We start from the raw sequence: 18,348 nt of genomic DNA, 5'->3' as shown, positions 1-18,348 counted from the left end.
AAGGAGTAAGTGTCTTTTAATTTCATGGCTGCAGTCACCATCTGCAGTGATTTTGGAGCCCCCAAAAACAAAGTCTGACACTGTTTCCACTGTTTCCCCATCTATTTCCCATGTAGTGATGGGACCAGATGCCATGATCTTAGTTTTCTGAATGTTGAGCTTTAAGCCAACTGTTTCACTCTCCCCTTTCACTTTCATCAGAGGCTCTTTAGTTCCTCTTCACTTTCTGCCATAAGCGTGGCGTCATCTGCATATTTGAGTGTTTACTTTCTTGCAAGTGAGTAAGAGTTCATGTATCATCATCTCCTTCTCCTCCATTTTGTTTTGTTTTAAATATTATGAGACTAAACAGCACATTCTTGAAATCCCAACAATTTTTTCAAAGAAAAAATCTGTTTAGCTTCCCCATAAGAAAATGAGCAGAAGTCGCTCAGTCGTGTCTGACTTTTTGTGACCTCATGGACTATACAGTCCATGGAATTCTCCAGGCAAGAATAGTGGAGTGGGTAGCCTTCCCTTCTCCAGAGGATCTTCCCAACCCAGGGATCGAACCCAGGTCTCCCAAATTGCAGGTAGATTGTTTACCAGCTGAGCCACAAGGGAAGCTCCATAGTTTGAAAGAAAAGAGAGACTGTTTGCTCTTTTCCTTCTGGTCATCAGCCCTTTAAAGAAGTTGGGATGGGCTAGCAGTTAGAGAAATCACCCGACTTTTATTTTCCTAAAGCCCTCTTGGCAGCCACTCTTCCCAGGAGCCTCTCTGACCCTGCTTTCTATCCCCTTTCACTGTTTTCTTTATGTGTATATCACTCCTGGAAATCTTAGTTTCCACCTCCTACAGGGCTTTTTGATGAAGATGGAAATTACTGAGAGTTCTTTAGAATCAGTTGGTGTGAAAACAATATACAGTGATCAGAAACATCTTAGGAAATAATCAAATTGCAAGTTGAAACACTAGTCAGATACAATGTTGTGCTGTGCTGTGCTTAGTTGCTCAGTCATGTTTGACTCTTTGTGACCCCATGGACTGTAGTCTGCTAGGCTCCTCCATCCATGGGGATTCTCCAAGGCTCAAATACTGGAGTGGGTTGCCATGACATCCTCTCAGACATGACCGACTGGAGATATTTAGGAGAACTGGGAACGTTTTTCAATACATCGTTAAAAGGAAGAAAGGTATTCAAATAGCTCTCCTTATTTTGCTCAACCTGCTAGCTCAAAGCCAATAAATAGTACATACGTATGAAACTCAATTTGATACAGTTGGTGCCATCTTAAAGTTCCTTCCTTATGGAGCTATTATTTTGTAGTTTATCCCTTTTGAAAGAAAGCTCGAGGGTTTCTGTGTATATTAAAGTATATCCAACATGAGGAAACAAAGCACGTATTTGCCTCAAGTCTGTGAGCAAAAGCGATCTTATTTTACAAATTTTGAACTCTAATTTTTTCCACAACATTGCTTTCCTTTGAGCCTTTCAGATATAGTTTCTTAATGACCCGGACAAAACAACAAGGATTAGATCGGATTAAGGAGCAGGATAACAAGGTAGTAGTTTATTACTGTACACAGTCCACTTCTCTCCAAGATGATTTTTAAATCCCAGTCAGAAGTTTTTCATAACAGCAGAAACCATTTCATCTTAATGCATGAGAAGTTTTCAGAATATAATTCATTTTTTCCAAAGTGAGAATTAATGTTTTAAAAGAAATTACATATATATACATATATTGTATATATATGTGCCCCAGTATCAATTGTGACTATGTTGTGATAAATGCACAAAAATTAGCAAATAAAATCAAATTAGTGTTGCTATTTCTGTTACCTCCATAAAAAAAATGAAAGTCTCCATAGCTAACATTTACTGAAAGGTTACTCTGTATCAAGTTCCATGCCAAGGGTTTTTACATATATTATCCCACCTAATATTCAGCATCAGACCTCTGATTCAAAGTTCTGTTAGTGTCTCTATTTAACAAATGAAGAATGAAGTTTCACAAAGTTTAAGTGTCATATTCAATGTCATTCAGCCTTTACAATGCAAGGCCAATGCTTAAACCCTTGTCTGTCCAACTCTAAGCCCATGCTTACTTTCAGCATAAAGATTAAGCTCAAGAATTCTGGAATCACAGTGTCTAGTTTTAAATTTCAGCTCCACATTTCCTAGCTCAAGGTCTAGCTTCAAGGTCTTGAAGATATTTCTTAATCTTTCTCTGCCTCTACTGACTCTTGGTGCCTCATAGCTACTTGTAAAGTTGTTAAAATAATTAAATGAGATAAAATATATAAATCACTTAACAAACTGAATGGCACTTTTTAAGTGCTCAATGCTACTGCTGCTGCTGCTAAGTCATTTCAGTTGTGTCCGACTCTGTGCCAGCCCAGAGACGGCAGCCCACCAGGCTCCACTGTCCCTGGGATTCTCCAGGCAAGAACACTGGAGTGGGTTGCCATTTCCTTCTCCAATGCATGAAAGTGAAAGTGAAAGTGAAGTCACTCAGTCATGTCCGACTCTTAGCAACCCCATGGACTGCAGCCTACCAGGCTGCTCCATCCATGGGATTTTCCAGGCAAGAGTACTGGAGTGGGGTGCCATTGCCTTCTCCGAAGTGCTCAATAAATGCTATTTATTAACCTATTATTGTTCCTATTTTCCCTGTAGTCTAGCTCTTCCAGAAAAACCTTGAAGTTTTTATTGTTTGTTTTGTTTTGTTTTATGTTTACTTCTCTTCTCAGTAGGGCACAATAATGATAATTTAAAAACAAGCTTTAGTTAGGGAGGAAGGATTAACTAACATTCTAACAACAATAACAGACTTCACCAACCATATTTTGATGTCCAGCCTTCCCTACAATGAAGATAGACACTGGTAAAGTTAATCTGGTTTAAACAAACCAATACCACATGTCATCTCCATGCTGTACTGTGAATAGTTTACCTGGCCATGCCCATCAGCAGTTCTGGAGCTGAGAGGTCCTTTCTATGTTGGGGGCTTTGACTGAGTGTTGTCAGTGCCCTGGGATGAGGGTAAATGGAGCAGAACTGAGAGTCTGAGAGAGACTGAAGGAAACAGGAACAGACAGGCAGATAGGGAACTAAAGTTGACTAAGAAACTGTTTCATTTGATCCTAATAATAGCATTTATCTTCCTCCCTCCTCCTCTTTCTCCTTCCCTTCATTTCCTTTTCCTCCCCCATCTCTCAGTTTCTTTTTCTCTCCTCCACTTCCTCCCTCCCTCCCTTCCTTCCTTTATGTTGTTTGAGCTCCTATTTTAATTTATGCTCATTTTGCTATTGAAGAAATTTAGCCTAAAATGAAATAACTTGCTTTAAGTTACATGGTGTATTTGCGACGGAGATTTGTACCATTTTCTTTTTGATTCATAAGCCATTTCTCTTTCTCCTATACTTTTTCTACCTACAAAGAGGACAAAGGGACGTGTAGGAGGGGGAGGCATCTATCCAGGAAGATAGGGTAAGAGCCCGAAGTGCCTCCAGTAATAGCCTGGGGGCCCACCCAGTGTCTTTTTGAGCATATTTGCACTAGCCTATCCTAGAGCTTTGTTTATCCTTACCTTCCACTTCAGGAAAATACTGTATTGACTATGACCTGAGTCTTTTATGACATTTTCTTCTTGTCTGCCAAATAAGAAAAATCTCAGTCATATCTTTATGACCATTGCTGAGGCATTTGAATTTTCTGACAGTAATACTCTGTTGCCTTTTTGAGGGTTGAGATTCTTCCTTCATTGCTAAACTGCACAATTTGCTGCATTTTGCTGGATTTGCAAATTATGAAAATGGGAACAACTTCCTTGGGGACTGATTATACTTTTCAAAAATTTGCATTTTGTATTATTAACTCTCAAGAAGACAAAAAAGACTTTCTTCCTTTAAATGAATACTGCTCTGGGCTTGGTAGGCAAACTTAGGCTGCTAGAATAGTCAAGCCCTTTAAACATTTCCATTACACCTTTTGGACAAGCAAGTATACAGGTTTGAGTTAAAATGTCTTATAAAAGGGAGGGCTTCTAAATGCCCTATTTTTGTCTTGCCTTCCCTTAAAATATATTTTCCCTGTCAGCTTTTCTGAAGATAACAAAAGGTGCTTGTCAAATACCAGCCTCAGTGATGGCTACTTCTGTCTAGTAATAGCTGCAACTATTTTGCACAGATGGTGTTTATGTGTTTGTTTAAAATGCTAAATATTTTTATAATTTGATAAATAAAACATTAGCAAACAGCTTATGGAAAAATCTGTAAGACTGAGTGAGATAATGAAAGATCAATCAGTGATGGATGTATACAGTATACATGATGATTTATCAAATAATCACTTAGAGGCAACGTCAGAAACTGTTGAGAGGGATGCTAGCTTTCCTGTTAGTACTCAAAAGCCTAATAGCCCTCTAAACACTGAAGGGGGAAGCACATCTTAGTTTTGGCCAAGAAAAGGAATGTTTACAAAGCAATTTCTCCTGATTAATGATTTGAAGTACAGAGGTGTTTCTGATTTTTAAAAAATCCAACCAATTTGTCTGTACAATGTCGGAAGGAACAAAGTTTCCTATTTGATTTCGTTGACTTAACACATCCTGGGAATAACAAGTACCCTGCTATTCCCCAAACGTGGAGAAGGCAGATGCATGCAGAATAGTTTCTTAATAGAAGCACTGTCATTTGTTAAAAGAAATGTCTGCTCACATTTCCTTGGGCTCTTTAGGAGTGGGAATAACCAAGCATAACTTCATTTGTTTCTGTGGAACAGCTGCAATGCCATAAACAACCAAGGTAGAAGTAAATATGTTTCTGCTTTTCAACAGGAATGTATTTCTGTTTAGCTCCTTATTTACAAATATATTGCTCCCAAGTTGGGTTTCCTAGGGACATCATTGCTTTTTCCCTTTAACCAGAAAGGAAGAGACCAATAATGATTACACTGAGTCTAAGCACTGCTGTATTGACCCTGCTGGAGAAGCTGCTGATTGCTTGACTTATGTGTACTAAGTGGTCATGAATATTCATCTAGGTCTGTTTTTTTCCAGTGTTTGAATAAGTGCTACACTTTACTAGAGCTACTTATGATAGCTTGTAGGATTCCAGAATAATATATTAAAGAAGCAAAATTTAGGTTCAATGTGAAGAAGATCTATGTAGGTTTGAGGAAAGAAAGTGAAAGTCGCTCAGTGTATCTGACTCTTTGTGACCTCATGGACCTTATGGAATTCTCCAGGCCAGAATACTGGAGGGGGTAGCCTTTCCCTTCTCCACAGGATCTTCCCAACCCAGGGATCGAACTTGGGTCTCCTGCATTGCAGGTGGATTATTTACCAGCTGAGCCACAAGGGAAATCCAAGAATACTGGAGTGGGTAGCCTGTCCCATTTCTAGTGAATCTTCCCAACCCAGGAATTGAACTGGGGTCTCCTGCATTGCAGACAGATTCTTTATCAGCTGAGCTGAGGGAAGCCTGTAGGTTTGAGGAAGTGTATTTCAAGAGGCATGTCTCAATCCTGGGAGAGTAAATCTCCAGGGTAGATTTTAAAACATACTGTGGGCGTGCATGCTAAATCACTTCAGTCATGTCTGACTCTGGACTATAGCCTGCCAGACTCCTCTGTCCGTGTGATTCTCCAGGTAAGAATACTGGAGCGTGTTGCAATGCCCTTCTCCAGGGGATCTTCCCAACTCAGGTACTGAACCCACGTCTCTTATGTCTCCTGCATTGGCAGCATATTCTTTACCCCTTGAGCTGCCTTGGAAGCCCTTAAAACATACTGCATATGAATTAAACCAGAATCTTTGGAGGTGGGGTTATGACAACATATTTTTTAAACTCCTTAGATGAGCTTAATGTATGAGAGCTACTGTTCTGCATGTTCAGGCTCCTAAGCGTGATTTTGCAATCTGTACTAGAATGGATTCCATTTGGAAAGGGACCTGAAGAAGCAATTTAATAAAGAAGACATAGAAATGGCCAATAAATGTTTTGTTTTAAACATATTAAACCTCAATAGTCATCAAAGGCATGCAAAATAAAATAGCAGTGGAATGTCACTTTTTCCTATCATATTAGAAAATTTTTAAAACTGACAATACTGAACAGAGAAATAAAGGACCTAGTGTTTGCCTTGCCAATGTCCATTCATACCTTGACTGTCATGAGCAATCAAATGGCAAGGGGGCCTGACCCTCACTCTTCTCCTAGGTGACTCCCTAAATAGTAGTGTGCATCAGAGTAACAGGAACTCCCAGACTCACTGTTAGCTGTTCCTAGCCCAGCCTGGCCAATCAGAATGGCTTTTTTCAACAGTTGTGGGACTTTCTCCTTTAGTTATAAAAGAAACAGCACATCACCATCAGCCATCTTGTAATTGTGAGGAAATCAGACTGAGGATGAAGTTATCTGGGGAAAAATAGAATGAAGCTGTTACCCCCCTCCCCCACCCCGCCCAGTTACATAAGCCAATAAATCTCGTTTCTGTTTAAGCCACTTTGAGCTAGCTATTATTATCATTATTACTTATAACTGAAAGCATACTGACTGCTTCATCTTATAAGGCTTCAATGAGTACTAACAAACTCAGCAGTTGGAGTTGCAAATTGGAAGCAAAATGTAATATATATCAGAAACCTTAACCTTAAGCTTGTTAACAACCTTAACATTGCTTTACAATCCTACTTCTAAGAGTTTTTCCTCAGGAGATAATGACAGATAATCAAAGACTTTTGTTGAAGAATAGTCAAAACAGATATTTTCAGTAGGTAGAAATTATAAATCACAAAAATAATCAATTTAATAATGCCTGGGCATATTTACATGGAGCAGTTATTTTATGTTTTGACAATATTTACTAATGAACATGAATGATATTAAATGAAAAAATATGTATATCTAAAATATGTATATGTATATATTCGGTTATATATGTATATATATGTATATATTGGGTTATATTTAATCCAATATATAATTATTATGGCTAATGGGGTTATAGGCAACTTTGATTTCTTCTATGGACCTTTCTGTGTTTTCCAAATGTTCTACAATGGAACACCTTAGTTTTATAACCAAGGGAGGAAAAAAAAAAAAAAAGATTCTTAACATATGTGATGATCAAGTCCTCTCCAAACCCTGTATCTTATCTATCTTTCCCAGAGGATATGTTAATCCCAAGAACCACTGTTTAATCATTCTGGGGCCTGGCGGGAGCACTGAGAGCCAAGTCATTTCATGCAGAATTCCCTCTCCCAGGATTTCTAGCCTTCTCCAGATATGCCATGTGAGCACTAGTCTCAGCAGCCCTGGGAGCTGACCTTCATGCTCCTGAGTCATCATGGGCCAGCATCCCAGCTCCAAGTCCTCTGATAGGGTCTGATGAGGAGGAGTGATGGAGAGTGATGGAGAGTGGGATCTGGGAAGCTCACCTGTTCTCACCTGTTCTGCTGACCATTGACAGAACCTCTAAATCATAGAATTTCTCAAAAGATTAAAAGTGATATATTGAAATTGATTGGCAGCAGTAGGAACAGTTTGCCCCCCTATTTTTACCCTCTTTTGCATTATAGCAAACAGGTATTTGAAATCTCTCTTTTGCCAGAATTTAAAGGCCCACTGCCCCTCTATTACTACCTTAAATGAATGAATTCCTTTCTCTAATTCTGTCTGCTTTGAGAAATAAGACAGAAATGGCTTCTCAGAAACAAATCAGAAGGGTTTTCTTCGAGTGCACAGAAGCTGACATCTTCAGAATGTCTGCTTTTAGAGGTGGACAATTGTCATACATGCAGTTGTGCTATGTTTAAGTCTAATGTGGAAAGGAAAAAATAAACAGGAAGGCTCATTTCCAGAAAACAAAGAAAAACATCCCTTATCCCATGAGCTGTAAAGGCTTGGTCAATCAGTGGTCCTGACCTCCAGAGTAGAAGTTGAGCAGGACCTTCTATTTGGCATGGAACAGAGGACTACCCCAAAGTGAAATCATTTACTGGCTCCCAAATTCTCTAACTCTATGTCAGTGAAGACACTGCTATTAAATAAAGCTGGGAAAGGAGAGCGTGATAAGCTTCATGGTGGAGTTTGCTCACAGGTATCAAAAACACTATGGCTAATGCAGAAAGGAGATTATCACACTGAAAAATATCCAAGCAATTAAGATAATCTGTATCCACTGTGATTCAATTCTCAGATCACTGTTTTTAATATTCATAGAAATCACCTGGGAAACTTTTTAAAATGTCAGTTCTTACTCAGTAGGTATGGGGTGAGAGTCTGCATTTCTAACAAGCTCCCAGGTGACACTGCTTGTCCAAGTGCCACACTTTGAATAGCAGGGTCCTGGATCTATGAAATGGATGAGGCTTGGAACTCAGCTGTGGGGCTGCAGAGTCTTCAGGGAATCCATCCAGCTTGATGAGGGCTTATAGACAGCTGGAACTTCCAGGCAGCTGAAGTCATCACTGTGATAGAGGACAGAGAATATGGAAGCTGCACAGAAGCAGGAGTGAGCAGCACAACATACTGTTAGTAATTAAAATGATCATTTTTGGAGTTGGAATCCTTTTATCTTTCAGTACAGTTCAGCTCAGTCACTCAGTCGTGCCTTACTCTTTGCAACCTCATGGACTGCAGCACACGAGGGTTCCCTGTCCATCAGCAACTGCCAGAGCTTGCTTAAACTCATGTTCATCGAGTTGGTGATGCCATCCAACCATCTCATCCTCTGTCGTCCCCTTCTCCTCCTGCCTTCAATCTTTCCCAGCATCAGGGTCTTTCCCAATGAGTCAGTTCTTCGCATCAGGTGGCCAAAGTATTGGAGTTTCAGCTTCATCATCAGTGCTTCCAATGAATATTTAGGACTGATTTCCTTTAGAATTGACTGGCTTGATGTCCTTGCAGCCCAAGGGACTCTCTCAAGAGTCTTCTCCAGCACCACAGTTCAAAATCATCAATTCTTCAGCATTCAGCTTTCTTTATAGTCCAACTCTCACATCCATACATGACTACTGAAAAAACCATAGCTTTGACTAGATGGACCATTGTTGGCAAAGTAATGTCTCTGCTTTTTAATATGCTATCTAGGTCGGTCATAACTTTGCTTTCAAGGAGCAAGTGTGTTTTAATTTCATGGCTGCAGTAACCATCTGCAGTGATTTTGAAGCCCCCCAAAATAAAGTGTGTCACTGTTTCCATTTTTTCCCCATCTATTTGCCATGAAGTGATGGGACTGGATGCCATGATCTTCATTTTTTAATGCTGTTTTGTTTTTTAATTTAAATTTATTTATTTTAATTAGAGGCTAATTACTTTACAATAGCCAACTTTTTCACTCTCCTCTTTCACTTTCATCAAGAAGCTCTTTAGTTCTTCGCTTTCTGCCATAAGGGTGGTGTGATCTGCATATCTGAAGTTATTGATATTTCTCCTGGCAATCTTGATTCTAGCTTGTACTTCATCCAGCCTGGCATTCTCATGATATACTCTGCATATAAGTTAAATAAGCAGGGTGACAATATACGGGCTTGAGGTACTCCTTTCCCAATTTGGAACCAGTCTGTTGTTGCATGTCTGGTTCTAACTGTTGCTTCTTGACCTGCAAACAAATTTCTCAGGAGGCAGGAAGGTGGTCTGGTATTCCCATCTCTTGAAGAACTTTCCAGTTTGTTATGATCCACAGAATCAAAGGCTTTGGCATAGTCAATAAAACAGAAGTAGATATTTTATTGGTATTCTCTTATTTCAATGATCCAACAGATGTTGGCAATTTGATCTCTGGTTCCTTTGCCTTTTCTATGACTAATCTTTCAGTACAGTCATACCTTAGACAGGTTACTGAACACCTCTGAGTCTTAGTTTCCTTATCTGTAAAACGAGATAATGGGGGCGATCCTAAGATGGTGGAGGAATAGGATGGGGAGACCACTTTCTCCCCCACAAATCCATCAAAAGATCATTTGAACGCTGAGCAAATACCACAAAACAACTTCTGAATGCTGGCGGAAGGACACCAGGCATTCAGAAAGGCAGCCGAATGTCTTCAAAAGAAGGTAGGACAAAATATAAAAGATAAAAAGAGAGACAAAAGAGTTAGGGATGGAGACCTGTCCTGGGGAGGGAGTCGTGAAAGAGGAGAAGTTTTCAAACAGCAGGAAGCCCTCTCACCAGCGGGCCTGTGGGGAGTTTTGGAATCTCAGAGGGCAACATAACCAGGAGGAAAAAATAAATAAATAGAACCCACAGATTATGCACCTAACCGCAACTCCCAGCAAAGAAGTAGCCCAGACGCTCGCATCCACCACCAGCAAGTGAGGGCTGAACAGGGAGGTGCGGGCTGCATTGCTTATGGTAAGGACCGGGCCTGAATGCCCTGAGGGCAATCTGAGGGAGCTAACACGAGATAGCAACCCAAACCGTGGGATAGCCAGAGAGAGAGGGGAAAGAAAAGAAAAAAGACGAGAGAGAGAGAGAGAGAGAGAGAGAACTTTCCTGGGAAAAGCTCTAACCTAAGGCACTGCTGGGCCACTCACAGAACAAAGGACTGAGTGAATACCAAAGGAGAGCTAGCCGGCTGTGGACCGGCCCATCCCCCACAGGAGGCAGGGAGGCAGGCGTGCGACAGCCAGAGCCGGAAAGGGGCAAACTCAGCCCCAGAGATGGCATCCTCTACCAAACTGCGAGCAGTCTCCCAGTTGCTAACCAAGTCTTCCTGGGATCCTGGACGGTTGACATCTGCCAGGAGGGTTGCAGCCAGAGATCAGCTCCCCAGAGGAGACACACGGCACACCTGAGATGGTGCTCCCACTGTGCACGACGAGAAACCATGCGGCCAGGACCAGGGAGGAGATAAGATGCACCGCCCACGTGGGGAGAGTGTGCTTGCCAAGCACCTGGTCTCCTGAGCTGCTCTGACCTGGGAAGGGCACAAAACACAGGCCCAACCGAGTTTGTGCCTTTGTGGAGTACCCAAGAACCTGAACCTTAGTGGCTTAGATCTGGGAAGTGCATGCAATCCAGGGCCCTCTTTAGGCAGTTCCCTTGCAGAGCAACCTGGAGCCTGAGCAGTGTAAACCACGAAAGCACACACGCTGTGAGTGGGGACAAACCCAGTGTGGCCCAGACACTCTGAGAACCCCCACACATGCTAGTGATATTTGTTTGCAGTGCTCCTCCCTCTCCACAGCATAAATGAACAGTGAGCCTAAAAAATTGACCACCTTTGCTACCTTGTGTCAGGGCAGTAGTTAGATACTGAAGAGACTTGCAAACAGAGGAAGCCAAAATAAACAAAGAAGAGGGAAATGCTTTGGAAGTGACAGGTGCAACAGATTAAAACCTTGTGGTTAGCATTGACTAGATTGCTGCTGCTGCTGCTGTCATTTCAGTCGTGTCCGACTCTGTGCGACCCCATAGACATCAGCCCACCAGGCTCCCCGGTCTCTGGGATTCTCCAGGCAAGAACACTGGAGTGGGTTGCCATTTCCTTTTCCAAGTGAAAAGTGAAAGTGAAGTCGCTCAGTCATGTCTGACTCTTAGCGACCCCATGGACCACAGCCTACCAGGCTCCTTCATCCATGGGATTTTCCAGGCAAGAGTACTGGAGTGGGGTGCCATTGCCTTCTCCGATTGACTACATTGGAAGGGACCCATAGTCCTTGAGAAGAAGTTTAACCTGGAACAAGGAACTATCTCAACAGTGTTAGGGAAATTCCTAGATATATTTTACTATTATCATTTTTCAATTTTTTTATTTTTAAGTTCTTTATTACTCCTTTAATTTTCATTTTTAAAACCTACTATTACCTTGCAAAAAAGACCCTATTTTAAAGCAAATTTCGTATATATTTTATATATTTTTATAACTTTTGTGTTTTTTTTTTAATTTTGTATTTTTGAGAGTCTAACCTCTACTCTAGATTTTTTATCTTTGCTTTTTGGTATTTGTTATTAATTATGTACCTTTAAGAATCTAATCTTCAGTACCTATCTTTACTTAGGAGTGTGATTACTGTCTTGATTGCTCTCTCCCCTTTTGACTCTCCTTTTTCTCCCCCAGGTCACCTCTATCTCCTCCCTCCCCCTTCTCTTCTCTACTTAACCCTGTGAATCTCTAGGTGTTTCAGGCTGTGGAGAACACTTATGGAACTGATCACTGGCTAGATTGGTCTGTCTCCTTTTGACTCTCCCTCCTTTCCTCCTGGTCATCTCTATCTCCTTTGTCCCTCTTCTCTTCTCCATGTAACTCCATGAAGCACTCTGAGTGTTCCAGACTGTGGAGAGTAAATAGGGAATTGATTACTGACTAGATTGCTCTCCCCTCTTTTTATTTCCCCTCTTCTCCTCCTGGTCACCTGTATCCTCCCCTCCCTCTTCTCCACATAACTCTGTGAACCTCTCTCAGTGTCCCTCACTGTGTAGAATCTTTTCACTGTTAACCTAGATGCTTTATCATCGGTGCTGTATGGATGGAGAAGTTTAAGACTGAAAACCAGAAGCAGGAGGCTTAAATCCAAAACATGAGAACACCAGAGAACTCCTGACTCCAGGGACCATTAATCGACAAGAGCTCATCCAAAAGCCTCCATACCTACACTGAAACCAAGCTCCACCCAAGAGCCAACACATTCCAGAGCAAGACATACCAAGCTAATTCTCCACCATAAAAAGCAGGAACATAACCCTGAGCACAAAAAGACAGGCGTCCAAAAGTCACACCAAACCCTCAAGACTCACTACTTGACCCTTCATTGCACTTCAGAGAGAAGAGATCCAGCTCCACCCACCAGAACACCGAGGGAAGCTTCCCTAACCAGGAAACCATGAACAGCCACTAGTCCAACTCCACGGTCAGGGAGGACCCTCCACAACAAAGAAGAACCACAAACTTCCACATACAGAAAGGCCACCCCAAACATAGCAACCTAAACAAGATGAAAAGGCAGAGAAATATTCAGCAGGTAAAGGAATATGATAAAAGCCCACCAAACCAAACAAAAGTGGAGGAGATAGGGAGTCTACCTGAAAAATAATTCAGAATAATGATAGTAAATATGATCCAAAATCTTGAAAACAAAATGGAGTTACAGATAAATAGTCTGGAGACAAGGACTGAGAAGATGCAAGAAAAGTTTAACAAGGACCTAGAAGAAATAAAGAGTCCATCAATAATGAATAATGCAATAACTGAGATCAAAGGCACTCTGGAAGAAACCAACAGTAGAATAACTGAGGCAGAAGATAGGGTAAGTGAGGTGGAAGATAGAATGGTGGAAACAAATGAGGCAGAGAGGGGAAAAAAAAAAAAAATGAGGACAACCTCAGAGACCTCTGGGACAATGTTAAACGCCCCAATATTCTAATCATAGGAGTCCCAGAAGAAGAAGACAAAAAGAAAGGCCATGAGAAAATGAGGAGACAATAGTTGAAAACTTCCCTAAAATAGGGAAGGAAATAGCCACCCAAGTCCAAAAAACTCAGAGAGTCCCAAACAGGAAAAACCTAAGGCAAAACACCCCAAGACACATATTAATCAAATTAACGAAGATCAAACACAAAGAAAAAATATTAAAAGCAGCAAGGGAAAAACAACAAATAACTCACAAGGGTATCTCCATAAGGATAACAGCTGATCTTTCAGTAGAAACTCTTCAAGCCAGAAGGGAATGGTAGGACATACTTAAAGTGATGAAAGAGAAAATCCTATAACCCAGATTTTTGTACCCAGCAAGGATCTCATTCAAATATGAAGGAGAAATCAAAAGCTTAACAGACAAGCAAAAACTCAGAGAATTAAGCACCACCAAACCAGTTCTTCAACAAATGCTAAAGGATCTTCCCTAGATAGGAAAAACATAAAAGGTTTATAAACTCAAACCCAAAACAACAAAGTAAATGGCAATCATTATCAATAATTACCTTAAATGTAAATGAGTTGAATGCCCCAACCAAAAGACAAAGACTAGATGAATGGATACAAAAATAAGACTCCTATACATGCTGTCTACAAGACACCCACCTTAAACCTAGTGACACATACAGACTGAAAGTGAAGGGCTGGAAAAAGATATTTTATGCAAATGGAGACCAAAAGAAAGCAGGAGTAGCATTACTCATATCAGATAAAATAGACTTTTTTTTTTTTGGTAGATTCTCTCCTTTTTTTCTTCTATGCATTGATTTTATTTTATTTTTTAACTTTACAATATTGTATTGGTTTTGCCATATATCAACATGAATCCACCACATGTATACACGTGTTCCCCATCCTGAACCCTCCTCCCTCCTCCCTCCCTGTACCATCCCTCTGGTCGTCCCAGTGCACCAGCCCCAAGCATCCAGTATAGTGCATCAAACCTGGACTGGTGACTCGTTTCATATATGATATTATAGATGTTTCAATGCCATTCTCCCAAATCATCCCACCCTCTCCCTCTCCCACAGAGTCCAAAAGACTGTTCTATACATCAGTGTCTCTTTTGCTTTCTCATATACAGGGTTATTGTTACCATCTTTCTAAATTCCATATATATGTGTTAGTATACTGTACTGGTGTTTTTCTTTCAGCACTGTTTATAATAGCCAGGACATGGAAGCAACCTAGATGTCCATCAGCAGATGAATGGATAAGAAAGCTGTGGTACATATACACAATGGGGTATTACTCAGCCATTAAAAAGAATACATTTGAATCAGTTCTAATGAGGTGGATGAAACTAGAGCCTATTATACAGAGTGAAGTAAGCCAGAAAGAAAAACACCAATACAGTATACTAAAATAGACTTTGAAATAAAGGTCGTGAAAAGAGACAAAGAAGGACACTACATAATGATCAAAGGATCAATCCAAGAAGAAGATATACAATTATAAATATATATGTACCCAACATAGGAGCACCACAATATGTAAGGCAAGTGCTAACAAGTATGAAAGAGGAAATCAATAGTAACACAATAATAGAGGGAGACTTTAATACCCCACTCACACCTATGGATAGATCAACTAAACATAAAATTAGCAAGGAAACACGAACTTTAAATGATACAATGGAGCAGCTAGATCTAATTGATATCTATAGGACATTTCACCCTAAAACAATGAATTTCACCTTTTTCTCAAGTGCACACAGAACCTTCTCCAGGATAGATCATATCCTGGGCCATAAATCTAGCCTTGGTAAATTCAAAGAAATTGAAATCATCTCAAGCATCTTTTCTGATCACAATGCAATAAGATTAGATGTTAACCACAGGAAAAAAGCTATTCAAAATACAAACATATGGAGGCTAAATAACACACTTCTGAATAACCAACAAATCACAGAAGAAATCAAAAAAGAAATCAAAATATGCATAGAAATGAAAGAAAATGAAAACACAACAACCCAAAAACTATGGGATACAGTATAACAAGTGCTAAGGGGAAGGTTCATAGCAATACAAACCTACCTAAAGAAACAGGAGAAAAATCAAATAAATAACCTAACTCTACACCTAGAGCAACTAGAAAAAGAAGAAATGAAGCAATAGTAGAAGAAAGACATCATAAAAATTAGGGCAGAAATAAATGCAAAAGAAACAAAGGAGACCATAGCCAAATACAACAAAGCTAAAAGCTGGTTCTTTGAAAATTTAAATAAAATAGACAAACCGTTAACCAGACTCAAGAAAAAAGGGAGAAAACTCAAATCAACAGAATTAGAAATGAAAATGGAGAGATCACAACAGACAACACAGAAATACAAAGAATCATAAGAGATTACTGTCAGCAATTATATGCCAAAAAAAAAAAAAAAAAATGGACAACTTGGAAGAAATTGACAAATTCTTAGAAAAGTATAACTTTCCAAAACTGAACCAGAAAGAAATAGAAAATCTTAACAGACCCATCACAAGCACAGAAATCGAAACTGTAATCAGAAATCTTCCAACAAACAAAAGCCCAGGACAAGATGACTTCACAGATGAATTTTACAAAAAATTTAAAGAAGAGCTAACACCTATCCTATTCTAACTCTTCCACAAAATTGCAGAAGAAGGTAAACTTCCAAACTCAAATGAGGCCACCATCACCCTAATACCAAAACCAGACAAAGAAACCACATAAAAAGAAACCTACAGGCCAATATCACTGATGAACATAGATGCAAAAATCCTTAACAAAATTCTAGCAAATAGAATCTAACAACATATTAAAAAGATCATACATCATGGCCAAGTGGGCTTTATCCCAGGGATGTAAGGATTCTTCAATATTTGCAAATCAGTTGGAGTGATACAGCACATGAAAAAATTGAAAGATAAAAACCATATGATTATCTCAGTAGATGCAGAGAAAGCCTTTGAAAAAATCCATCATCCATTTATGATAAAAACCCTCCAGAAAGCAGCCATAGAAAGAACATGCCTCACCATAATAAAAGCCATATATGATAAACCCACAGCAAACATTATCCTCAATGGTGAAAAATTGAAAGCATTTCCCCTAAAGTCAAGAACAAGACAAGGATGCCCACTCTTACCACTACTATTCAATATAGTCTTGGAAGTTTTAGCCATAGCAATCAGGGAAGAAAAAGGAATAAAAGGAATCCAGATTGGAAAAGAAGTAAAACTTTCACTGTTTGCAGATGACATGATACTCTACATAGAAAACCCTAAAGACGCCAACAGAAAATTACTAGAGCTAATCAGTGAATATAGTAACGTTGCAGGATATAAAATTAACACACAGAAATCCCTTGCATTTGTATACACTAACAATGAGAAAACAGAAAGAGAAATTAAGGAAACAATTCCATTCACCATTGCAATGAAAAGAATAAAATACTTAGGAATATATCTACCTAAAGAAACAAAAGACTTATATGTAGAAAACTATAAAACACTGGTGAAAGAAATCGAAGATGACACAAATAGATGGAGAAATATACCATGTTCATGGATCAGAAGAATCAATGTAGTGAAAATGAGTATACTATCCAAAGGAATCTATAGATTCAATGCAATCTCTATCAAGCTACCAATGGTATTTTTCACAGAGCTAGAACAAATAATTTCACAATTTGTATGGAACTACAAAAAAACCTTGAATAGCCAAAGCAATCTTGAGAAAGAAGAACATAACTGGAGGAATCAACCTGTCTGACTTCAGGCTATGCTACAAAGCAGCAGTCATCAAGACAGTATGGTAGTGGCACAAAGACAATAGATCAATGGAACAAAATAGAAAGCCCAGAGATAAATCCACACACCTATGGACACCTTATCTTCGACAAAGAAGGCAAGAATATACAATGGAGAAAAGACAATCTTTTTAACAAGTGGTGCTAGGAAAACTGGTCAACCACTTGTAAAAGAATGAAACTAGAACACTTTATAACACCATACAAAAAAATAAACTCAAAATGGATTAAAGATATAAATGTAAGACCAGAAACTATATAACTCATAGAGGGAAACATAGGCAAAACACTCTCGGACGTAAGTCATAGCAGGATCCTCTATGACCCACCTCCCAGAGTAATGGAAATAAAAGAAAAAATAAACAAATGGGACCTAATTAAACTTAAAAGCTTCTGCACAATAAAGGAAACTATAAGCAAGGTGAAAAGACAGCCTTCAGAATGGGAGAAAATAATAGCAAATGAAGCAACTGACAAAGAATTAATCTCAAAAATATACAAGCAACTCCTGCAGCTCAATTCCAGAAAAATAAGTGACCCAATTAAAAAATGGGCCAAATAACTAAACAGACATTTCTCCAAGGAAGACATACAGAGGGCTAACAAACACATGAAAAGATACTCAACATTACTCAATATCAGAGAAACGCAAATCAAAACCACAATGAAGTACCATCTCACGCTGGTCAGAATGGTTGTTATCAAAATGTTTTCAAACAATAAATTCTGGAGAGGGTGTGAAGAAAAAGGAACCCTCTTACACTGTTGGTGGGAATGCAAACTAGTACAGCCACTATGGAGAACAGTGTGGAGATTCCTTAAAAAACTGGAAATAGAACTGCCATACAACACAGCAATCCCATTGCTGAGCGTATACACCAAGGAAACCAGAATTGAAAGACACACCAATGTTCATCTCAGCAATGTTTACAATAGCCAGGACATGGAAACAACTTAGATGTCCATTAGCAGATGAATGGATAAGAAAGCCGTGGTACATATACACAATGGAATATTACTCCTATTAGAAAGAATGAATTTGAATGAGTTCTAATGAGGTGGATGAAACTGGAGTCTATTATACAGAGTGAAGTAAGTCAGAAAGAAAACACCAATACAGTATATTTTTGCATATATATGGAATTTAGCAAGATGGTAAATTTAGTAAGACCC

The sequence above is a fragment of the Bison bison genome, unplaced genomic scaffold, assembly GCF_000754665.1.
Source record: "Bison bison bison isolate TAMUID 2011002044 unplaced genomic scaffold, Bison_UMD1.0 scf7180017864485, whole genome shotgun sequence".
Classification (NCBI taxonomy): domain Eukaryota; kingdom Metazoa; phylum Chordata; class Mammalia; order Artiodactyla; family Bovidae; genus Bison; species Bison bison.
Note: the sequence above shows the minus strand (reverse complement) of the source record.